Source organism: Canis aureus, chromosome 6 (genome assembly GCF_053574225.1).
Source record: "Canis aureus isolate CA01 chromosome 6, VMU_Caureus_v.1.0, whole genome shotgun sequence".
Classification (NCBI taxonomy): Eukaryota; Metazoa; Chordata; class Mammalia; order Carnivora; family Canidae; genus Canis; species Canis aureus.
The window spans coordinates 72,993,809-73,019,333 of NC_135616.1; the positions used below are offsets into that span (position 1 = coordinate 72,993,809).

General features: G+C 45.1%; 2 long non-coding RNA genes across 6 annotated transcripts in view; one reads left to right on the plus strand and one right to left on the minus strand.

The window, feature by feature from the left end:
• Window positions 1-1,737: 1,737 nt before the first annotated feature.
• Window positions 1,738-10,402, minus strand: LOC144316396 (uncharacterized). Of its 2 annotated transcripts, XR_013382324.1 has the most exons (3): window positions 10,041-10,402; window positions 8,472-8,536; window positions 1,738-2,072 (listed from the first exon to the last, which is right to left on the minus strand). It is a non-coding gene; the product is annotated as an uncharacterized LOC144316396 (long non-coding RNA). The 2 variants fall into 2 exon arrangements; XR_013382323.1 differs by lacking the exon at window positions 10,041-10,402 and having other exon boundaries at window positions 8,472-8,589.
• A 1,410-nt stretch (window positions 10,403-11,812) lies between these two features.
• The window catches only part of LOC144316397 (uncharacterized), a 44,092-nt gene continuing 30,379 nt past the window's right edge, over window positions 11,813-25,525 (plus strand). For all 4 annotated transcript variants that reach the window (XR_013382326.1, XR_013382327.1, XR_013382328.1 and 1 more), the window contains exon 1: window positions 11,813-12,156. This is a non-coding gene — a long non-coding RNA (uncharacterized LOC144316397). The remainder of the gene's footprint in view (window positions 12,157-25,525) is intronic.

The following is a 25,525-nucleotide window of genomic DNA, read 5'->3' on the forward strand; positions in this document are numbered from 1 at the left end:
CCTACTAAGCACTAGCTCTGCTAGCATTCTACATCCTTGGATATGCCAACATCTTCCCTCAGGAGACCGGCTTAGGCTCTTTCTACCTGGAATACTCTTTTTCCCAATCTTCCCTTAGCTCACATCAAAACTTAAGGGCACCTGGGTGGCTCAGTCGGTAAGGGTCTGCCTTCGGCTCAGGTCATGATCTCAGGGTCCTGGGATGGAGCCCTGCACCAAGCTGCCTGCCGGTCTGTTTCTTCCCCTCTCCTCCCCCACTCAGGCGTGCACTCTCTCTGTCTCAAATAAATAAATAAATAAAATCTTAAAAAAAAAAAATCCTTAAATGAAAAGTCTGCTTCCTTAGGCAAGCTTTCCTTGACTCCCTCAACCAAACCACTATGTCTCCTTCCACCCTTGTCTGCAGAGTTCTTCTCTAGGCATGCGCTGTACTTTTCTTTCTCAGTTTCCCCATAGATTTTTTTTTTTAATTTATTGGAGTCAATTTGCCAACATACAGCATAATACCCAGTGCTCATCCCACCAAGTGCCCCGCTCAGTGCCCATCACCCGGTCACCCCAACCCCCCACCCACCTCCCTTTCCATTACCCTTTGTTCGTTTCCCAAATTTAGGTGTCTCTCATCTTTTGTCACCTTCACTGATATTTTCACTCATTTTCTCTCCTTTCCCTTTTATTGCCTTTCACTAATTTTTATATGCCCCAAATGAATGAGACCACATAATATTTGTCCTTCTCTGATTGACTTATTTCACTCAGCATACTACCCTCCAATTCCATCCACATCGAAGCAAATGCCCCCACAGATTTTTAATTGTACTTTTATTTGTGTGATTACATTATCTAGTATCTATTTTTTACATTAAATATGAAATTCAAAGCAGAAGAAACGAGCTATTGTGTTCATGGCTATCTCACTGGTGCTTAGCCCAAAGCCTGGCACATGGAGGAGTTGTATGGACAAGGAAGGGTGGACAGAGCTAGGAGGAGTCTGAGGTACCAGCCTCCAGTATAGCCTCTCACTGCTCTCCACCTTCTGGGATTCACATCTTTGATTCGTCCCCTAACATATTGCACTAGGAAGTCCTGTGTGACCAACAGAATATGCATGTCACTTCTGAGATTGGGTTATAAAAAAGTACAACTTCCTCCATGGATTCTTTCCCCCTCTATTATTTGCCTTGGGGCAAACCATCTCCGTGTCTTGAGGACACTGGGTAGCCCCGTGGAAAAGCCCAGGTGTCAAGGAACTGAGGTTTCTGGCCAAGAGTCAGGGAGAGACTGAGGCCTCCCAACAATCACATGACTGAGCTTGGAAGTAGAGGCTCCAGCCGTAAGAAAATCCCAGCCTTGGGACCCCTGAGCGGCTCAGTGATTCAGTGTCTGCCTTTGGCCCATGGTGTGATCCTGGAGACCCGGGATCGAGTCCCACGTCGGGCTCTGTGCATGGAGCCTGCTTCTCCCTCTGCCTGTGTCTCTGCCTCTCTTTGTGTGTCTCTCATGAATAAATAAATAAATAAATAAATAAATAAATAAATAAATAAAAAAAATCTTTAAAAAAAAAAGGTAAAAAGAAAATCCCAGCCTTGGCCTAACCTTGATTGCAACCTCATGAAAGATGCTGGGCTAGAACCACTCCACTAAGTTATTCCCGAAATCCTGATCTCAGAAACAATGTGAGATAATTAATGTTGGTTTTAAACTGCTACGTTTGGGGGATAATTTGTTATGCAGAAATAGCTAACCAATACAGGGTTTAATGAGAGGAACAGGTGCCTTAGAATAATCCTGCTTCTTCTTTTGATCCATTTAAACAATGCTCCTCGTGGCTTCTTCTGAGGGAATCTTGGATCTTGGACACGTCCCTTTGCAGTGTCTTTATTTTTTTGTCCCAACTATTCCTTCATTGAATGGCTCTCTCGATTCCCATGTTTCAATGGTCTGGTGCTTGTTAGAGGGGCTCTGACTATATTCACAGCTTGAATCTTCGAATAGGTCAAAAAGCTCTGGCTGATTCTGGGCACAGATTTCTTCGAGGTGTGGGGAGGGAGGTTCCTCCTCTAAGTTAAGATCTATAAGAGTGAAAAAAAAAAGATTTATAAGAGTGCCTCATCTTGAAAATCCTCTCTTGAAGGAGAAAGCAGCTTTGTTAAATGTGTGCCACATGGGGGCATCACTTCAGTTCAGACTTAGGGGAAGTGGCTGCCCTTAAGAGGCCAGGGGAGATTCAGGTCTGGGCTGTGCTTCTGAGGCAGAATGGGGCAGTGGTCAGGAGCTCAGGTTTAAAGCCGCACAGGCTAGGTTTGAGTCCTGTTCTGACTGCCACTAGCTGTGTGTCATGCGGCAGCTCTGAGCCTCAGTGTCTCTCACCTACAAAATGGGGTAATGATACGATTCATCATCTTCATAGAGTTGATGGAATAATTATATAAGGCAACTTATTTAGCACAGTGCCCAATGAATAATGGTGACTTTATGTTGATTGCAAATGACAGAGTAAGACTGAGTTAGAAGCTGGTGTCAGGTTCTAGATTTGCCTCTAACTGTGAATGTGAACAAAAGGTTCACTTCTTGGTACTTTCATTTCCTCATTTATAAAATGAGGGGGGTTGGGCAAGTCCGTGTTTTTAAAAAAAAGATGTTTCTAAGTTTTAATTTATTTTTATTTTTTAAAAAAGATTTTTATTTATTTATTCATGAAAGACACACACACACACGGGGGGAGGGGACGGGTGCAGAGACACAGGCAGAAGGAGAAGCAGGCTCCATGCAGGGACCCCAACGTGGGACTCGATCCCGGGTCTCCAGGATCAGGCCCTGGGCTGAAGATGGAGCTAAAGCGCTGAGCCACCTGGGCTGCCCTAATTTTATTTTTAAGAGAGACACCCTGTGCACAGGGGAGGAGGGAGAGAGAGAGAGGGAGAGAGAGAATCTTAAGCAGGCTCCACGCCTATCCTAGAACCTAACCCAGAGCTCCATCTCAGGACCCTGAGATCATGACCTGAGCTGAAATCAAGAGTTGGACACTTAATGGCCTGAGTCACCCAGGCGCCCCATGTCAGTGTTTTATAATGTGTGATCCAAAGAACTATTTGTGTCGGCATCACCCAAGGGCTTAGACATCTAATGCAGATTCCTAGGTCCACCACAGTCCTGAAAAATCGCTACCTGAGTGGAGCTCAGGAATCTACGGTTCAATCAGTCCTCGATGATGCCTGTCGTACATTGCCTGCTCTATCATTGGATGAATCTCTAAGATGGACTTAGGTACCTGGTATCAGGGGAAGCTTATCCCAAGGGCTGGAACATGAATTTTCCATCAGAGAGGTAGATTATATTTCTTCCCTTAGCCCACACCAGGAGTCCTGAATCTGTAGAATGAATGTACTTCTTTCTTATGCCCACAGGAGGTCAGTGAAACATTAGGCCTCTCTATCTGAAAATTTCAGAACAAAAGAATTTTGAACAGTGCTGGTCTAGAAGTAGAACTGCTTCTGCATTGCAAAAGATAAGCCTTATTTACTAATAGGCTGCTCAGATGGATGTTTGCGTTTCCACACATCCCCCAATCCAACAGTGCCTTGCTCTTTATAGAGGAAGGTACATTAGCTTTCAGGTTCATAAACTTTAATCCATCAGTAGGTTTTCTAACATAACTGTCCTTGGTGCTCTGGGAGTCATTTTTAGGCAGAGAAGATTCTCTGCTTTGAATTTCTCTAGGGCGTCTCTTTAGAGGAGTTCTAGATGTGTTTCACACACCTACCTGATGGACCTGGGGCGTGAGGACTATTAGCTGAACTTAGAGATGAGATTATGGAGGCTCAGAGAGGCCAGACCACCTGCACGAAGGCACACGGTAGTAGTGATCAGACCCCAGGTCCAACGCCTCATCATCAAGAACCTTCTTTACGAGATATGACTAATGTCATGGGTGTTCGGGCCAAGTGTTCTTTTAGCCAACTTATACCATCCTGTTGTCTTTTATTGAGCTTCGGTCTGGAGCCCAGCAGTTGGTCTTTTCCCTTAGCTCAGTTTCTTTTTTCTTGGAGAACCACAGTTATTAGGTGAGAGTGGAAGAAGTAGGATTATCAGGGAAGGGCCCAAGGTAATGAGCATCTGTGTCCATATCTACTTCCTGAGCCTGTCACTGTATGGCCAGAAAATCCTGGGCTTACCCTCAGAGTCTGCTGCAGGCCGGCAGTTGGAGAGCTGTTGCTGAAGAACTGGATAAGCATTCAGTTAACAGTAGCTTAAGACCTTAAAGGTTACCCCTTTGGTGTTTTTCATGCTTGTTAAATGCCCTCCTTTGTAAAAGCCAAGTGGCAGCCCATTGTGGAAAGCCAATAAGCTTGGCAGATGTTCTAATGGCCAGTCCAGCCTCCTGGTCCTTTTCTTTTCCCTTTGGCCATGGCCAGAGCTTGAAGGAACTCTTTACATTTTGAAAATTGCAAAGTTGTAATCCAACCCACAAGTTTTAGATGAAGGTGGGGCCCAGATCGGAGCAGTGGTTTGCCCAAGGCCCTGCGGTGAGTGTTGGCAGAGCATCAAGTGCAGGAGAGCTTTCCCATGGTGACAGCGGAGCTCGGGCCTCCAGCCAAGAGCAGGACAGGCCTCCTCTTGCCCTGACGTCCATCATCCCTGTCCCTTGGCTGGGAATTTTATCCTCTTACCACTCCACCCATCCAGCTCTTACTCATCCTTCAGCATTAAGCCTAGGTATCGCTTCCTTTGTGGAGTCTTCCTCAGCCGGCCTTGCCAACTGAGCTCTTCCCATATTCCCACAGCCCTCTGCCATCCCTATTAGGGCAGTTCTCAAGTTCTACTCACCGACTTGCCTGTGGGTCAGTCACTGCTGCTTCTCATTAGCCTGTAACCTACTTCATTCCAAAATGAGGATTCATTTGTGTGAGTTCAACAGTGTGATTCCAGCACCTAGTAAGTGCCAGCACGTAGTGGGTGCATTGATCTTATCTTTAGAATGAAAGAATTATGCAGCCGGGTAGAAATTAACTTAGGCTCTAAGGCAGCATGCCCCCAAATTTAACACACATTGAATCATCTGGGAATTGTGCTAAAATTTAGGTTCTGATTCAGGAGGTAGAGTTTAGGGCCCATGATTCTGCATTCACCAAATAGCCAGTGGTTACTAATTTTGCTGGTATGCAGGCCGTACTTTTGAGTCATAAAGGAGGGAAGATCGCAGACTGCTTTGTTAACCCCTCCCCCCCCAAAAAAAAACAGGAAAGTAGGTTAATCAGGGACTACCAAGGAGTTCAGAGAGCATCCCAAAGGACTGCACACAGGAGGAACCTTAGAGAACTGTCTCTGATTAGCAATTCCTATCTGTCTGGGGCTCAGCCAGAAATGGACTTCAGCATTGTTGACTTTGGCAAAATTCAAAGCCATCAAGAAGTTCTCTCACCATCCTGCCAGATGGGGACCTTTGAAAGGGAAGATTGGGAATCTCTCAGTAATGCTTTCTCACATTTGGGCAAGAATACACGTCTTACAAAATACTACAATATACTACTATCTTAATAGATTCTTAAGGGAGAGGTGTGATATTCCATTGTGTAGATGACAAAACTAAGACGCACACCTACAAAAGACTTGCCAGGGCAATTTAAGCCACAAGGCATTGATGAAAGGGGTACTGAGATTAGATTTCCATTATATCCTTCCTAGAACTAACGTCCTATCCTAAAATAGCCTCACATCCTTAGAATTTCACTGCTAGAGCTTGCTTTAATAATCCTCTTGCAGGCAAATTGGGACCTTGACTGAATTGTTTGTTATCAAACCATTAGCATCTAGCATGGTGCTTGCACTGGAAGGTACTCCATGGATATGGGTTAAGTAAGTGACTAGATTCTCACTACTGGAGAGTCTGAACTTATGCAATCCATCAAAATTACGAGTTCAGCTGATTACAATATAGCACTAATGAAGTCAAGATTGTGGGTTTGGTTTCCCTGGAAGAGTGACACAGCTTTGCCCTGTTCCCCGCCCATGCTTTTTAACATACTCAACAGCCTTTGTGAAAATGGGACCTATTAGTGATTCGGGAACTTGGTGAGAATATGATCGTCCAAAAAAACAACTCAGAATATGTGCTGGGAAGGGCAAAGGCATCTTTGATGAAGGTGATATCTCAGGCCATAAGTATGTTGGCATATCACCCCTTACCAGTGATGCCCCCGGTCATCTCCACTCTCCACTACCTGCTGAAGAATTCCTATCTCTGAAGTGTGTAGTGATCTGAGAACACGGAGCCTTGCCCAAGGAAGGACTGAGGAGGGAAGGCAGGCTTAGTACCAATTCAGAGGCAAGTCTGGACCCTCTATTTGCCTTTGTTCAGTCCTTATACTTTCTTTGATTGTTTTTTTTACCCTGGATATATATTCCTCAGAAAACATTTGAAAATCCTTTTAAGAAAGGTCTTAATTCACATGAGATCCAAGCAAACTGCAAAAGAGGCTGGGAAAGATAGTCTTTCTGTGTCTAAGAAGGAGACATGAGATGGATGACCATCGGGTCAGTCTCTGTCAAAATCACCAAGCAGTTTTTCCTCGCCTCCAATTTTTTTCCAGATTATTCAATCCAAGCACTGATTTGAAAAATGATTATCGGGATGCTTGGGCGGGTGGCTCAGTGGTTGAGCATCTGCCTTCAGCTCAGGATGTGATCCCGGGGTTTTGAGATCAAGTCCCACAATGGGCTCCCGCATGGAGCCTGCTTCTCTCTCTGCCTACATCTCTGCCTGTCTCTGTGTCTCTCATGAATAAATAAATCAAATCTTTGAAGAAAAAAAAAAAGAAAAACGATGATCAATATGGATAGCTGACATTTATTGAGCACTTAGTATACGCCAGGGACTGTGTTAATTGCCCAGCATACATTATTTATGAAATCCTTACAAGCAACGTACAGGAAGGCACTGCTTGTATCTCCATTTCACAGATAAGGAAAATGTGACCAAGGGTAATGAGTGACTTGCCCCAAGTTGTAGGACTAGAAATTGGCGGAGCCAGGCTAGCACCCAGGGCTGTCTGATTTCTCAACCTTTACATGATACTGTTAGGTGACAAGCTGACACTTGGCTTCCTTCTGATAGGACCACCTTCTTTGCAATTCTTTCTTTGGAAGCTGCTCATTTCCCTTCTATCACTACCACTATGCCTCCTCCAGCTCCAGCCTAGAGACTAGGTTGACATCCGCCACGCAGTTACTCCTGCTTTCCACCATTATTGTTCAACTTTGTTCCTTCACCAGCCCCTCCCCCTTTGGCACCCACAGCTTGGTTGATGTCATCTACTGACCGAGTGGCCACGGCCACCTCTTGATCGAAGTTTTCAGCATCTGGCTTCTCGTCTTCCTCTACAAGCCATTTCCTATCATTGTCTGGGCAATTCAACATCTATGGTGATATGTTCCACTCCATAACCTTAGAGTCTGCTTTCCACGCACAAGTTCACCTCAGCCCCTTTGGAACCTACTCTCACTAGGAGCTGTTTGGCTTTTACCTTCTCCCTCTTCATCATCAACCTCGTGGAGCACTTCTCCACCTATCTAGGCCACTGCTCTTTCTGGCCCCACTTCACTTCCTCTCTAGTATGGAATCCATGGACAGCTATTTCACTTGATCTTAGTCAAAAGGCCGAGAAGTGATAATGGGCAGCTATTTCACAAGAGCACCAGCAGAGTGAGGCTGGATAGTGTCACAGAGCAGTAAAGAATCTGGAAAGGAAAGTCAGAGGATTTCCTGAGAGGTATCCTTTTTCTCATCATGTTGCTGAGAAGCAGTTGTGATGTGAGAATAGAGAAGTGAGTTAAGGGAATCGTCAGGCTCCAACCTGACTGTCCAGGTGAAGTGTTACTAGAAAAGGAATCTGTGGGGGGGCACCTGGGTGGCTCAGTCAGTTAAGCATCTGCCTTCAGCTTGGATCATGATCCCAGGGTCCTGGGACTGACTCATTGGTGAGTCTTTGTGAGGAGTCTGCTTTTCCCTCTCCCTCTGCTCTTTCCTCCTCCCCAACCAGCTCATGCTGGCTCTCTCTCTCATCTCTCTCTCTCTCCCCCAAATAAATAGATAAAAATATTTTTTAAAGAAAGATAGAAAGAGAGAGAGAAAGAAAAAGAAAGAAAGAATCTGTGGGAATTCTAGCCCTGGATCTGGTCCATGTAGTCAAGTTTTTCTCAAGGTATGACCTTGTGGACCACCTTATTGGAATAATCTAGAAGTCCTTAAAGGCCCTGGCCCCATCCAGGACCTCCTGAATCATATTTGGAGATGGGCCTAGGAATACGCATTTTCAATGAAATCCCCCTTGAATTTCATCTAAATTTAAGGTTTGAAGACCTTTGACTTGGGCTGGTCAGACACATTTCCCCCAGAAGGAGTTAAAAAGCCTCTGTCACCTCCTGCTTCCACCCCCATGACTCACTCCCACTTGGACAAGCTTCATACTTACCAATCAATCCATGTGACTTCTCTTTAAGCCCCTCAGAACTAACTCCACTCCTCTCCCTGAGGGGCCTGGAGTGAAACAAGCATACTTGGCTCAGGAACAAACAGAAATCCACCCCCCCCACCCCCCGCCCCATACCCATCCTCTCCCCTCTCATGTCCTCCCTATATCGAGATGTAGCTTCAGTCCCTCCCTTCTGTGTGCTGGTGGAGGGGAGAGCCAGTGGGATCAGCAAACTGATTAATCTACTGGGGTAGGTAGGCATCAAGAGATAAAAATCCAGTCTTTTATAACTTGTTAAAACCTGCCTCGGGGAGAGGACAATAAACCAGGACTCCCTGTACTCAGAGGACCTCGTAGCTCCTTATCTGCGTTGAGATAAATCAGATCAATTAAGTTCCCTGCAGAGCATAGCGTTTCTCCTTCTGCTTTCCAAACAGCTACTCTGCCTCTGGGGTCTCTGTCCCCTCCTCCCTGTGTGGCAAAGATGGGGCATTGCTACTCAGTTCTGGGACAGCCCATTTTAGAACTTGAAACAACACAGAGTTTGAGCTCAGAGAATCTGATTAAAGTCCGAGCTCCCCTCCTTTCGCACTTCATGACCTTGGGTGAGTCACTAAACCTCTGACTCTATTTCCTCAGCTCTAAAAAAGTAAATGATTCTATTCCTCCCTGCCTTCTCCTAGGGTTTTTGAGGACAGATGAGATGATTCTTGTTGTGAAAAGGGTAGAGCTGTGTGAGCTGGTAGGAGCAGGCGTCGTCATGGGCAATATCCTGAAGCAAGATCCATGAGGTCTTCCACCTTTAGCTGCCAGACAGCGACCCGCTGGCCCCCGGGCAGCCCACGCACATGGGTGAGCATCCGAATGCTGCCATCTTTACAGATGCACATTTCCTGGTGCTGCCAGAGAGTCAGTGGTGCTCCCTGTTGTTCTAGGGCGGGTGGACTGGTGGCCTGCGTATCATATCCGAACAACCCAATGAGGAGGTGAAGAGTGTGGAGGCCGAGAAAAATTAAGGCCATCCCACCTCAAGTTTAGCATTAGCACAAGTACAGCCATCTTAGGCCCCTGTGAATAAGAGCTGAACTTTATGGGAAAAACTGCAGAATGTCCTCAATGTCCTTGGCAGGGAATCCCGTATCAGAAAGACAACAGAGCCCACGCCCGTGGTAGAAAGTCCCATATTAGAATGAGAACAGAGCTCAATGCCCTTGAAAGCCCCATATCAGAATGTAAACAGAACTTGAGAAATTCTTCCACCCCTTCTGAAAATCCCTTAGACCAGCCTATGAAAAACCCAGCTGTAACCCACTTCGGGGTCCAAGTCCCTGCTTCACTGTGTCGGGTATACTGGGACCCAAGCTGGAGCTTGCTAATAAACCCTCGTGCGCTTGCATCGGTGTCGGCTCCTTGGTGGTTTCTCGGATTCACAATCTTGGGCACAACAAAGAGGGCTGGCTGCCTCATGAGGTGGAAGGCCAATCCTGTCTTCCATCACCGTCCAGGGACTGAGCTATAGATTTGACTTTATAGCTGCTGGTGTGTATGGAGAGATAAGGAGTCACTTACTCAACTTCCTGAGAGTTTTCAGACACGCTTCCATGAGGTTCATGGGAGTTGGGCAGGCTGGCTGTTCAGGCTATTGGATTTTGAGGCCCCCCTGGCCCAGGCGTTATCTGGGCCTCTCCACATACTCCTCCTCCCACTGTCAGCCACCACCACTCTGGGTCTTGTCGCCTCAGGTTCGTGAGCTGAGAATGACTGATCCAGTCCAATGGTTCTGTGATGCACCATGGTTAGCGGGTTCCAACCCCTTTATGTTTTTGTTGTTAAGAGGTTTGTTATTTTCTTTGCCTGGAAATAATTCTTTGCTGGAAAGAATTCCAGAAACCAAGGCAGGGGCTGTCCCTGCAGATCACACTGTAGAGGAACCGGACTGCTTGGCTTTTTGAGAAAACTCTTAACCAGGAAAACAATTATAACTCATTATTCCCACCCAGGCTGTAGGGGGCCAAGGTTCTTTTTAAATTATAACGATGATGTCAGTCTCCCACTTAAAACTTGCAACGGTTTCTCATTGTACTTGAAATTAAATCTAAACTCCTTACCCGGGTCTTTGCCTGCAGCCCTGGGCTCACCCTGTGGTTTCACGCTCTCCCACGCCGGCCTTCTTTCTGCCCCTCAGGCACAAACCAGCATGATCATTCTTGTCTTGGGCCCCATGCAGTGACCCCGCTTCTTCTTTGATTCTACTTTCCTATGCCTTTTCATGAGCTGCCCTTTCTGGCCCTCAGAGCCCTTCTTGAATGCCACCTTCTCTGAGAAGCCCTCCCTGACTGCTTGACCTGCGATGGCCTCTTTCTGTCACCTTGTCACCATCCTCTGCAGAGCACTTACCGCTCTGATATTCTTCTTGTTGAGTTCTTTATTTCTGTCTCTTTCCACTAGAACAGAAGACAGAGCTCATGTTTACTGCAGCACAGTGTCTAGCATGTCAAAGGCCCTCAGGAAATATCTAATGGCTCTGAAGGACTTGCCTTTATACAGCAGAAGACATTTTTTTAAGTTTATTTTTTTAGTAATCTCTACACCCAACATGGGGCTCGAACTCAGGCTGAGATCAAGAGTCACATGCTCCTCCGACTGATCCAGTGAGGTGCCCCTACAGGTGGAGACTTGAATCCTGGGCCTGTACCGTATCATCTAGATGTTCAGAGCCTCACTTTCTTCCTTAGTTAAATGGTGATAGCGATACTGACTTTGCAGGGTTATAAGTATTTGATAGGAAATAATATATAAAAGTGCCTTGATTGGAGGAGATGCCCACAAAAATCCATCCATCCATCCATCAATCATATAATATTTCCCTTCTTTCTCCTCCTTTCTTTAAGCCTGGCTCTGCCAATTTTGAGTCCTGAGACCTTGGTGGATCATTTTTGTTCTCTGGGTTTGATGAGGGGAAGGGACGGACTGTTAGCAGGTCATCAGTACTGACAGTCCAAGTCAGTTATTTTTTATTTGGTGGAAAGAAGCTAGATTCTTTTTTCTCCCCCAGCCACATGGCCAAATGGGCTTCCCTAAGCTACTACAGAGATGCTCCTCCTCTGGCTAAATGGGCACAGTGGGGGAAGTGCAGAACGAAAGCCAGTGAAGAGGACCACCCTTTGAATACTAAGCAGCATCTTAATTTCTCCTTGAATTGGCGAGCTTTATATTACAGGTCTGCAGTTGGCAGATGTGGGGGCGGGGGGAACCTTGATGGTGGCTGAGTTAAATACAGCTGGGATTTACAGTGGAATAAAAGGTGCCAGATTAATAGGGTTTCTTTTCTCTGAACCATAAATTGGAAGCCCTGGTGCCTGATCGGCTACTAAATCTCCAGCCCTGAGGGCTTCTAGACAGAGAGTTCTGGAAGCACCCAGTTGGCAGCCCAAGGTTGGAGCAAATAATGATCTCACCAGGGCTTTTGCTCTGCAAAGGGAGCCGGTTGAAGGGTAGAGGGACCTACCATATTTGCGTGGTGGCAATGACATCTGATTCCGCCTCTGAGCATTGGCTAAGAGCCCTTGTGCAGTCATCTCAGGGGATGGCCTGAGCCGAGGCCAGCAGATGAAGGGATGGAGAGGACGTGGCAAGTGGCATCGTCATCATGGTTCAGCCGTCTGGAGTTACTTGAACAGGCTTGGTGAGTACCTCCCCGCCCTCCTGCTCCTCGGTGAATGTTGCAGAGGGATGGGGAGTGGCCCAGGGCCTGTGAGGGCCTGTGAAGACCACCCCTATCAGCCCCTAGGGACATTTACTTTGACAAAACCCCCTCCAGAGTTTGGAGGAGCAGGGTCAGGGTACAGTGTGAAGGCTGGTGTCCTCACTTGCTCGAAGTTGGGTGGCAGAGGCGGGGACCAGGCTGGAGGGTGATCTGATGGCCCCCTCAAGGCTCCCTCCAAGGAAGCCCTCTGGCCTAAGAATGCTAGGGACTAGCCTGAGAGGCAGGGAATCCGTGTCATTTCCTTGTCACAAGAAACTTCGGGGTAGCTGGGATTATGACTGATACCATTGTAGGAACGAGGAGATTGGGTGGTGTGCTCAGAGCTCCACGGTTGGGGTGGCTGCAGCCGAACAAGAGGCAAAGTCTTTGGACTGCTTCGTCTCCACGCTTCCTCCCTTTAAAGCCACCTTCCATCCCACTTTGGCAGGGACTGCTAAACCTTTCAGTGCCTTGATGAAACTTAAAAGAGATGCTCACCTTGGGTGAATGCAGCCCTGTGCCAGCTCTGGATTTTGGCCCCAACTTGCCCTTTTGACTGGGTATTCTTTTGCAGACAATAAAGGGGACAACCCTACACAGTTGTCCTGCGGATGGGAATTCACAGATTCTCAGCTTCAGAGGGAGGCTTCATCACAAAGCCTTGCCATTTACCTTCTCCTCTTCCCTCTGCTCTTTTCAGCAGCCCCTTCAAGGGAGTCTCTTCTGGAAATACCCAGACAGCTTACCCAAGCTGCCTGTCTGGGACTTTTCAGTAGAATCCTACCGGGTCCTTCAATCCAGGCAGGAAAACAGAAACAAACAACAGAGGCTGGAGCGAGGGGCTGGGGCTCTAAGAGTCAAATGGAGTCCACCCCCAGGTACCACCTCTTCTGGTGTCTTCTGCTGTCTTCCCAACCAAGCTTGGCACACTCCCAGCCCCTCTCTGAGCCAGTAGTCATTAAGCCGCTTTGGCTAGATCCTCTATGGACATGTAACAGAATATTTATGTCCAACTTGCTTTTTTTTTTTTTTTTTTTTTTAAATGTCAACAACTCAACTTATTTTTTGGCTTTTTCTTTGCTGCATTAGAAGAAGTCAATTTCTCTTATAGACAGGAAGGTGACCTTCTCTTGAATAAAATAGAAACATTTTTCCTACTGGCAACTGTGCTTCTGAAGACTAAACTTCCCTGCCTTAACGCAAAAGCAAAACCTCTATCGTGTGAGTGTGTATGTGTGTGCTTACCTGTATATGTGCGTGTGTGCTAATTATTTAGGACGACATTAAAATTGCGCTCAGAGGTCCCATAAAAGAGAAGAGTAAAATGAAACTTTCAGGAGAAAGGCAATGCAAGTGTATGCTGCGATTGAGAGGAGACAGGGCAGGAAGGGACAATCTGGGGAATGTGGCACAAGGAGTGTGGTCAGAGCGGAACAGCTGACCTGGGGATGCCAGGCAATTGGGCAGAGATGACCAGTATGGGAGTATGGGAGTTTCTAGAAGGTAAGCTACATCAGGATCTTTGCCATGGGACAAAGTACCTGCTATTTAATTCACATGAGGGGGCCACCTTGCCTGCCCCTAAAGTCCTTGTCATCTCAAACTTCAGTGACTTCCACAGGCTACCAGTCTTCCCCTTCCCACCACCTAGATGCTCCATGGGGCTGTCTCTCTGCAGGGGTCCCAGGTTAATTGCAGTGTTGGAGACAGATCCTAAGTAGGCAGCAAGGAGATGGGGAGGAGATGATATACCGTGTGAAGGGGTTAAGCTGTGCAAGTGAAGGTCTAGGGAGTTAAACATGCGTGCCCTGATATCTCAAATAGGCAACCTCCTCAAAGCTGCTAGATTGTTTTTTGGTGAGAAAAGATTTAATTGTAAAGGCATGAGTGGAGCTTGCAATTTTGAAAAATCCAACCGCAGATTATTTTCTAAAACGAAAGACCCTGTGGTCATGAGCCAAGTTTGCCCCCGTGATTCAACTTCAATAAAACACTGTGAAAATGCAAACCTTTTGGAAAGTGGATTTTTCTAAACCTAACTCAAAATGCAGGCACTTTATTGAGTCCCTTAGATATGAAGCAATAGGTCGTTTTAGACTAAAAGGATAGATATGTGTCGCAAAGAGCCACTCCCCCCCACCCCCATCTTCTCTCCTCTACCCACATTTAAGCTGGAATGCATTATGGGATTTTCTGAGACCAAACTTCCCAGAAGCAAGACTCACTGGATTCTGTAGTTAGAAAGGATCTCAGAAGTCATCTGGTCTACCCTCCCACCTGTTGTAGCAAAATCCTGCTGATGATGGGTGGCCACTCAAGGACAAGGACAATTAGATTTTCGCTGGTTCGTCTGGTTTTGGTTTCCTAGCACCTGGAGTATCATTTGACCAGGTGCTCAGTGAGTGTTGACTGAGTGCTGAGTATCTGAATGCATGTCTCTCAGTGACAAAGACGGTCTCCTTAACCAAAACTCTATTCGGGCTCCTCTGGGCTTTCTTCTCCACAGAGCCCTGACTTTGGGTTTCTGTGTTCATCTTTTCATTGTCTGATTTTAGTAAGAATTCTGCTAAATCAGTTTTTTTTTTAAATTTTTAAGACTTTATTTATTCATGAGTGACACAGAGAGAGACACAGAGAGAGGCAGAGACACAGGTAGAGGGAGAAGCAGGCTCCACGTGGGGAGCTCGATGCAGGACTCGATCTTGGGAATCCAGGATCGTGCCCTGGGCCAAAGGCAGGTGCCCAACGGCTGAGCCACCCGGGCCTCCCAGAATTCTGCTAAATCAGTTTAAACAGAATCCCCCACCCTCTATATCTTATCACCCTCGACATCTGATCAAATTCCTCATTCCCCACCCTTCTCCATGGCATTTCTGATAATCCTGGTGTGCCTTTAGCTGGAATCCTATTAGATGGATTTAGCCAGAATCCCCTCTGACCCCTGATGTTACTGCTTACTAATTTTTTTATCCACTGACTCTCCTTGCTCCTTGGCTTTAAATTCTCACTTTTCCTTATATTTGAAGCTAAGCCTAAACTGGGGGGACCTCTCTCTGGAGCCACAAGATTTCCTTATAGTAGCTCCCTTTGAATAAAGTCTCTCCATCTTTGACAAGTGTCATGAATAATTTTTAACATCAGTAGCCACTTGGAGTCACGTGGGGGCAGGGTGCTCACTATCTCAGAAGGTAACGTACTGTTTGTGTAGATCATGATGATTATGAGGAAGTTGTTTAAATTGAGTCAAAATCTGGTTTCTTGCAAATTTTCTACATGTGTCCTGGTTCTGCTCTCTGAAGCCTGCTCCTTCATTATCTTACTGTAGCTTTTACTATCCTGCTTTCCCCTGGTGTTCTTTTTTCAGTGGCCTGTGACCTCATGCTTGTCCCTGCTGATCTGGAACATTTCCAGTAAAATGTTTAACTCACAGATGCCTCACCAGGGCAGTTTAGGTCTCCCCTTTCCTCTTGGCCTTGTTCACGTTGACTAAACATGTCTTAGGTACCCTCCTTTCTCAGCTGCCTGCTATTACAGAAAACGAGCTAAAAGAGAAGATATCTCTGGTGGAGATATTATCAGTGATTCTAATTTTTTTCTTTATGTTTTCTTATGATAACGGTAAATGTTTACAATGAGAATCCCTTACTTTAATGATCTGGGGAGAAAAAAAAAACCAATATAGCTATATCTATTGTGGAGGAAAAATATCAATAAACTAATTTATAATAGAGTGTTGGTGAACAGCATTAGGCTAGAGAAACTTTATCAAATATCTATTAAGTACCAGGCACTGAACTAGGTAATACAGAGATAAACAAAACTTACTTTTTCCTTCAAGTAGCACCCAGTTACCTTGCTCAAACAATTATGCCCTAAGAAAACAAGATGCCCGGTTGGTATGGGAGCACGAAGGAGGTGCAGAGAAAGTAAACTGGGGAAAGAAAAAAAAAAGTAAATTGGGACAGCAGCAAAGAACTTTAAAAAATAGATGATCAACAGGTAATGAAGAGCAGGGAGCCAAATGTGAAGATGTGTGGATGTGCAAGAGATTGTGTACCCTTTAGGGGGCTCCCAGGGGTTTGGTGGGTTGGGGAGGCAGGGTGTGAAGCAGGGAGAGGCAGGAGTGAGGCAAGAGGGCACCAAGATCATGAAGAACTGGCCACTAGAGGTTTAGACTGCCTTCTGTGTGTGTGCCAGGGGGTTGGCAGTGAATCAAGAGGCGGGTAGGGTGAGAGCCTTTAAACAAAGAGAACTAATAACTGTGTCCAGAGAAATGATCTGTAATGATAGAATTTCTGGCAACGTGGTGGTTAGCAGGAAAGATTCCTGGGTGTGAGGGAGGGAAGAAGAGGGATATATGACCTTTATCGTTCATGGATGATAGACAATACTGGCCCCGTCTCTTCCTTCTGCACTGCCACCAGAAATGGCTAAAGGAATTGTGCAAAGTTTAAGAACACGTATTCTAGAACCAGTCTTCTTAAATTTGAATCTCAGCTCTACTATTATCTCTGTAATCTTGGGCTTTCTGTGTCTCGTTTCCTCATATGTAAGGTGAGAATAATAATAATAATACCTACTTTATTGGGCTGTTGGGAAGATTAAATGAATTCACATATGTCAAGCTCTTTGAGCCCTGCTTGGCATTTAGGAAGTAATGTGTTTGTATTAAGTATGTCTTAGCTTCTGAAGGTATAACCAAACTAACATGAGTTTTCTCCTGGGTGAGTCATAGATCAAAACTACACCAGGTGGAACTGTCACACAAAGTAAACTTTATTTGTGGCAAATAAGGAGACTGTGGGGCATAACTTCTAAAGCCATGACTCCCCAAGCAAGAGTGAGTTTATTTAGGGTTAGGATGAATATTGAGAAAGGGGAGCCTTGTCATCATATGCAGAGGTGAGAATAAGGTCACACACGTGCCTTAAGGAAACATGTCTATACTTCCATTCATTGTACGTTATGTAGACAAGGCTTGTGCTCCTCCTTGGGGGAGACTTTAGGATTATAATGAGATGAAGGTAATTGTCAGTGACTCCATGGTCCATCTATGCAAGCTTAAGTCGGGGGTTGAATTCAATCTGGTCTGGGTGGTCTGGCCAACCAGAGGTCTTCGTCAGGGCAGTTGTTATTGCTTGAGGGGTAGTTCTGATTTTCATCACGGGATGCTATGCCCATCGGGTCTCTTGACTGAGTTACGAGATAAGCTGGAAAGAAGAGCTTAAGGAGAAACTTGGGACAAAGATCAGTGAGTACAAGCAGGTAGACAGTAAAGGTCAGATCTTAGAATTTAGCAGGTGACAAAGGAGACCAGAATATGCCTCTCCAAAATGTGCCTCTTTGGCATCTGGATTATTTTGAGCTACAAAGCCATTGAGAACCAGCAGATGCAGGAAAAGCTCTAAAAAGAGGGCAAAAATTTTCCTTTTATAAAGCAAATTTTAATTCATAGAGATGTCTCTCTTGCCCATACCAGGAAGAGGACTCTTAACTACTCATTTAATGGAGAAAGCGCCATTTAAATCTGTGTAATGAACCTTCCTTTTTTTTTTTTTTTGTAATGAACCTTCCTAAACAATACCTGTTTACCATGCTTTTCCTGATCAGCTGCCCATAACTTGCTTCCACGAACTAACCCCCTTCACCCAGAAGTCCCAAACCCTTTTTCCTTTGTTTAGCCTAAGATGGTATATAAATCCAAATGCAAATAACCCCTTTGAGTTGATTACTGGATACTTCCATGTATCCTCCAGTAGGGCACATGTAAATAAATTTCTTTTCTTTCTTTCTTTTTTTCTTTTGTTAATCTACAGGGCCCCTGCTGAAGAACCTAAGAAGGTGATGGGGTGGAAAAAATTTCCCTACCTCCTTTTTAATTTCTTTAGCTGGTGTAATAAGTAGATTGATATAAAACAGATTAATAGGAGTAAAAAATAATTTTGTATGTACAGGAGCCCCCACAAAAATATGAGGCTCCAAAGGGCAGCCAAGGGACACCTGGGTGGCTCAGCAGTTGAACTTCTGCTTTCGACTCAGGGTGTGATCCCAGGATCTGGGATCTGGTCCCACATCGGCCTCTCAGCATGGAGCCTGCTTCTCCCTCCTCCTATGTCTCTGCCCCTCTCTGTGTGTCTCTCGTGAATAGATAAATAAAATCTTTTAAAAAACAAAAAGAAAAAAACAAAGGGCAGCCAAGTAAATGAGGCTTATATAACATCCTGAACTAAGGAGAGGGGTAGGAGTCTAGGGATCCAAAGGGAAGGAAAACCATTAATAGGAAGGCAGAAGAGATGGTTGGGAAACAGAGGTTGCCCTATTATGCAGATGATTTTCTTAAATAAAAAGATGTCCCTGCTAATAGCTTTCTCCCTGGTACCGGTTCTCTTTCCAATGTAAATTCAGGCAGTTGAGAGGGAGGTAAAGAACTGTTCCTGAATCTGCTGGGTTTTGATTACCTTTAGCTCAAAGTAATCCTCATGGCAAAGAGACAGAGTTTGGGATTGCAGAATGTGCTGCCCTGCAATGGGCAAAGGGGAAAAAAAATCTCCTTGACACTCCTCATTATTGTTCTATCTATGAAGGAGGAAGAAGGACCAAAAAGGAGTCGGAGTTAGAAGCAGCATGCCTCCATCACTAATTGATTGTGTGACTTTGGCAATTTAACCTCTACCAACCCCAGTTTTCCTGTTGGAAATGCAAATGATAATTCCCACCTCGCAGGGTCTTGTGGGGATCAAATAAGATAATGGATGCAAAAACACTTTATAAATTGTAAATTGTCGAATACCAGGCACAAGCTTAATATTATCTCACAGTCTTCCCACAAAGAGGGCAGGGCTGGGTCTCTCTATTTAACAGAGAAACTGAGGGCTAAAGGGGTGCAGTCATTTACCACAATTCTGCAGATCTGGGTCAGGTCCGGCCTGGGACATGCCTCTGCACTCAGCAATTTCCCCACGGGGTCTGGTCAAGTAAGCTCTGCTGGCCACATCCAGACCCAGAATACACATAAATAAGAGCAAAATCCTGGGCCAGCCCCCGTCTGCCACTTCGCTGGGTTCTAATTGCCTCTTACTTCAGAAATAGGAATAATTAAACTGAGCTTTATTTTAATAGGCCTCAGGTCAGGCTCGGCCTTCTGCATCCTTGGTCAATTTCCCCCATGTTTCTGGGCTAATCTTAGGGAGAGGAAACTGTCCTGAAGTGGTTCATTTGCATCAAAACCACTATAATTTGTAAGTAAATGGCATTGCTTTTAAATGCAAAGAAGCATCCGAGAGTTGACGGAACAGACTGTCTTTGATTCTTCAAAAAAATTGCAACCCCTAATGTTCTGGAAATAATCTTTCCTTCTCTCCAATTACACCCATCCCAGGAGGAGCCCCTTTCACCCCTCTTCAAAATATAGCCATTAGAGTTTCTCCAATCAAGGGCGGCTCTCCTTGCCCACAGGGAGACTTATTTGAGGAACAGTTCTCAACTGGGCAGACCCTTTGAGATGCTAGCAAGCGCCCAGCGTTGGGAAACAAAGATGAATAAGATATTATCACAGCCCACAGAAGGTTTACAATCTCTGAAGGGAGAGAAGGCTGCAACGTAGGTAGCAGAAGGCTCAATATGGTGTTTTAAAAGGGTGAAAAGCAACTCATGACCTAGAGTCTGAAAACGCTTGGGAGATTAGGAAAGTTGTGGAGAGAAGGTGGTTACTCAGGTGGACTCCGAAGGTTGATAGGATTTCTCCACCAGGACAGTTCTCCACAGTCCCCAATGCCCCATACTCACCTCGCAATCTCAGGTCAGCTGCTGTGCTCAACCCTTAGTCTTGTGCATTTGACAGTCCACCCTAGTGTTAAAGCATTGCTCCCTGCAGGATTCCACTGGGAAGTAACTTTGCCATTTTCGGGGAAGAAGAATTTCCTCTGCCCTTTCAGGGTCCTTCTGGCTAGACAAAGAATCAAGTCGACATGAGACAGATTGGCAAGAGAAAATCAAATTGAATAATGTGCTTGTGGGGAATCTACACAGACATGGAAATTCCAAAGACTGGGAGGGAACAAGAGGCTTATGTGAGCTAAGAAGAGGGGTGGGGAGGTCTGAGGATAGAAGGGGAGAAAGACCATTAGCAGGAAGGTGAAAGATGTTTGGAAAGCAAATATTGCCCTATTATGCAGATAAGTGTCTTAGGTAAAGAGGGACCTCCTCTTAGCTCTCTTCCTGGTCCAGGCAGGCAGTTGAGGAGGAGGTTCAGAGCTTTTTCTGAATCTGCTGGGTTTGGATTGCTTTTCACTCAAAATAATGTTCTTGTCAAAGTGGCCCATGTTGGGGTGGCCTGCCCCTGCCCCCTATACCATCTAAAGGGAATGGGTGTATCCTAGCCCCCTGCCTTTTTTCTGGCCCATGTTCTATTCACTCTGCCTGAGTTCTTTGGGCCAAGGGCTGAATGCTAGCCGATAGCTCAATGGGAGCTTAGAACTAGGAGTGAGTTGGAATCCAGGCTCTGACCCTTGCCAACTGTGTAAACTGGGAAGGCTATTAAACCCCTGAACCTCACACTCCTCATCTGTAGAATGACAATAATAACTACCACTTTACTGAGTGGAATGGGAGGGGTGGTTAATGGATATCAAGCAATTAGAAACTGCTTGATAAAAAATGTTTGGTTTCCTTTATGGCCATAAATCATTAGTTGTTTTGGGCCATTTTCCAGGTTTGTACAGAGATCTTTGTCCAGTAGGTGGGGTAGTAGATGACAAATAGGTGCTTACCCAGGGAACTGATGCTCTGTTTCACCTCTATACATTTGTATATGCTTTTGCCCACATTTGGAACATTAGCATCTTAATCCCTCCCTCCTCCAACCCCCAAGTGACTTGGTTAACTACCACTGATTATTTGACATGCAGCCCTGCACCCCACTCCCAGCTAGACAGCTCCAGTTATGGAACTGGGAAAGGAAGAGTCAGGAGACTTGTTTTTCTAGAAAGCCATGCCATGGACTATATTATTGTTCAAACGTAACCATTGCCCCTCTCTGGGAGAGTATGCACTTCCCTACCCCGTTGATAGCAAGCTTGACCACATGACTTGCATTGCCCACTGAAATGTGAGCAGCAGGGCCATGTGTCTTTTCCAAGAAGGAGTTTTAAGAGCCAGCATGTGAATAACCACACTCTCTTTTCCTTCTGGGTTTTGGTTGGAGAACATGGGGCAGAACCACAGTTGGCCCCCAGTGCACATGCATGGGTGAGAAATAAACCTTTGATGCCGTAAGCTCCTCATTTGTCAGAGTCATTGTCACTTCAGCCAATCCTGACTGATACAGTGTATTCGTTGGCTCTTCTTCGTCTGAGGTACTGGCTGGCCCTTTTCTCCCTCTCCAGTGATTGCACCAACTCCATGCCTAAATATTTGCCAGATCTGTTTATCTCAAGCTGTGGTCCTCACGATGAGGATAGGCTGCGGGCACCTCACCCTCAGCATGCACAGAACCGAGCTCACTAAACTCTGCTGCTTCTCCTATCATTGCTTTTTATATCCACGAGACTATCTAGGGGCACCTGGGTGGCTCGATTGGTGAAGTATCTGCCTTGGGCTCAGGTTGTGGTCCTGGGGTCCTGGGATCGAACCCCAGGTCAGGCTCCCTGCTCAGTAGGGAGTCTGCTTCTCCCCAACTCTCTGGCCTTCCCCCTGCTTGTGCTCTCTCTCTCTCTGTGAAATAAATAAATAAAATCTTGAAAGAAAGAAAGAAAGAAAGAAAGAAAGAAAGAAAGAAAGAAAGAAAGAAAAGACTATCTAAACAAGTCTAAAACATCACTGAGGACATTCTCAAACCCCTCATCCCACTGATGGCCGGGGCTGATCACTTCTACTGCTGAAATGTCTCTCACTTCTGCTCTCTCTGTTTAAAGCTCCTAACCAGTAATCTGGCTTTCCATTTGTCATCTGGATGCCTGCAGGAGCTCTGCAGCTGTTCTGCTTGCCTTTTGTCTCATTCCTGATCAATCCATCAATCCTAACATTTGCAGGGCCTGGGGTAAGGATATGAATGGAGACCCAAATGCTAAATGTCTAAATATTTAAAACTTATAAATCAAGATTTAAAAAAAAAACATGCTAAACAGATTATAGCCTAGCTTTCTGTCTTAGCAAATATACATTCATAATTACATGGAAACCCAGATCAAATTTCAAATTTTTGAACTCCTCAGAGTTGTATGATAGAACACAGTAGCGTGGGGAGATCTGGATCCCGAACCCTGGCTCATCATCTACACCCCATTCTCTTCTCATCCCTGACTCTATCCATAACAGAAGAAGCCTTGCACACAAGTGAGAATTTTGAGCTTACATGTGTAAGATTCATCTATACGCCATGCAAGCAGCTGAGATTTGGCCACCCCTTAGCCTGTGATCAGTATAACAAAAGCACTGTCTACCCATAGGATGAAGGACCAGGGAAGGTAATCATTTGTGCCATGGAATTGGTCTTGTAGTCACATGTAGAAGGACTTCCAAGATCCTGGACACCCAGAGCATACTCTACTGAGAAAGACATAGGCTTGGATACTTATGGCCTTTTGGTTCCATGTACTTTTACCCTCTGGATAGGGGCACGACTGGATATGGATCAAAGTGGGTTCTCCTTAAGTGGGAGGCCTAAAGCAGGCCCCTTTTCTGGAGTCAAAGAGCAATTCTGTAATCCATAATCATAGTCAACATTTATTGGGCACATCTGATGTGCCAGGCAGAGTTCTAAATTCTTTATTGATGAAGAAACTCAGGCACATCTCTTTTTAAATTTTTTATTTCATTTTGTTTTGTTTTTTCAGGCACGTCTCTTAATTTTCCCAAGCCATACAGCTCATAGGAAGCAGAGCCAGAGATTGAACGTAGGCAATTTGATTTCAGAACCACAGCACATAATATGCTCCACTGCCCCTACAATCACCTTCTAAGTCATAGCACTAATTGAGCCTATTTCCTATTTACCAAAGTGGAGGTGATACAGTGGAAGGAAAACAAGATTTGGAGGCAGAAGGTTTGAGTTTCAGTGCTAACTCTACCGTCTGCTATCTCTGTCTCTTTCTTAATCAAGGAACTTTGCCTTTCCATAAAATTTGGAGAGTAATAATATGTTCCCCATTCAGGATTAAGTGAGTAGTGGATATCAAAAGCTATAAAGCCATGTTATTATTAAGTCTATTATTATTAAGATGATATCCCAGTTACTATAGATACATGATAAATTACCCTACAACTTAGTGATATAAAAGAACCATTTGTTACACTCTTAGGTTCCATTGGTCAGGTATTTTGACAGGGCATTTTCTCTACTCCACAATATCTGGGGTCTCAGCTGGAAGACTTGAAGTCTGGGAGCTAGAATCATCCGAAGACTTGCCTCCTCCCATGTGCAGTTGTTGATGCTGGCTATCAGATAAGGTCTTCACTGGGTTGAGAGCCTGAACATTCCCATGAGGCCTCTCCATGTGCCTGGGCCTCCTCAAATCATGGTTGCTGGATTCCTCTAGTGAGTGGAGAGAGATAGACAGAAGATAGATAATTGATAGGTAGATAGATAAATAGAAAGAAAGATAGAGCTGCATAGTTCTTATGATCTAGCCTCAGATGCCCTCGAGCATCACTTTGGCTGTTCTCTATTGGTTAGATGAGGGACAGCCTGCTCAGACTGAAGAAGAGAAATCGACTCTGGCTCTTGATGGAGAGTGGCAAGGTTCTAGAAGAACATGTGGAAATGAAAAATACTGCTGAGGCCAATTTTGGGAAATATAGTCTGCCATAGAGGCTCATGAGCTTTCTAATAATAATCAGTGTAAAGACTAATTCCCAATGCCTTGACATAGCACCTAAGGCAACCTGTGGCCTGGCGTCCTCTTACCTTACCATTTCCCTCCCTGTTCATATCCCACATGCCCACCTTGGTGAGCCAGAGTGTCTCAACTCTACTGGGAATTCTCATGGCTTCCTTTTGAGCGCACGTACCCTCTCCTTGGAATGCTCCTTTTTTCCGCTGTAGTGATAGGGCGTTCTATCCATCCTAAGTGAAATCTGTCCTAAACTCAGAGCACTCTAGATAATTAGAGCAACCCTGGATCACACCTGATTTCAAATATCTGATTCCACTGTCAGTTTAAAAAGCAGAAACATCATAACTATAGCTCTTAGTTAAGTGCCCGCAGATAGATGGTCAGTTGTGTCAATCATTGCGTCCTTTCATTAAACAGTAAGCTTTCTGAGTTTATTTCTCTTCATCTTATCCCTCCCTCTTTCCATTTCCAGCCCAGTACACTGCCTGACACTAAGAGAAACTCAATAAAGTTTCTTTGTTCTAACTTCTCTATCCTCATCAATTCACCTAGGATTTCCCCCTTATTGAATAGATTCCCCAGGGGATGGGTGGAGCCAAAATTGGGCCTGGCAGTTCCAAGTCCAAATTTTTCAGAAGCTTAAGCATTTTTATTTTGGCTTATGTCAAGGCATTATTGGCACGTGGCTGCTGAGTCGACCTGGCTTGTCATTAAAACAAAACAAAACAAAACTCTTTTATTCAAACAGCTGGTTGTTTGAATGAGCTCTCTAAGTCCACTGGTGTTCTTTATACCATAGGGATGTGACCTCATAGTTTCCGCAAGTTTTGAATAATCACAAACTCTTGCAATATCTACAGTCATGAAACTGAAATACCTGTAGAGGCCACTGGCTTATTTGCAAAATACTTATATTCTTTTGCGTATAATTTATGGAACATGAGAACTAAATCTGCTGTAGAGTTTGGGAAATTTTGAAGGGCAAATTTGATTATCGCCCTTCAGAAAATTGCCTTTTATTGAATTTTTCTCATCTCTGCTGTTTCTTAGTTCCTTAACTGCTTCTTCTTCTGCTTCCTCCTCACCCCCTTCACTAGTCACATCCCTGTAGCACAGACAAGAAAGCTGTTGATGGTTAGACTTACAGATGGTGAATCTACAAAGTCCTTATGATTGCCTGGTGGGAGTTTCCTTGGATTTTATGGCACTGAATGAGGCTCAATTGTGCAAATAGGTGTGTCTACGAGGTGTGAATAAGAAATGGTCTCCAAGAGAAACACCAGCAGGAAGATGACAATAACTTTCCGGTGGGGGTGGGGGGGAAGGACATTGTCAAACACATCTCAGCCCCACCTGGATTGCATCTTCCTGGAGTGACATTATCTCTCCACCACTCTTCACCGTAGCTGGGAACAGATTACAAGGTCTCCTCGCCATGACATAAGCATCACAAATTGGGATGGATTCCCCATCTGCTT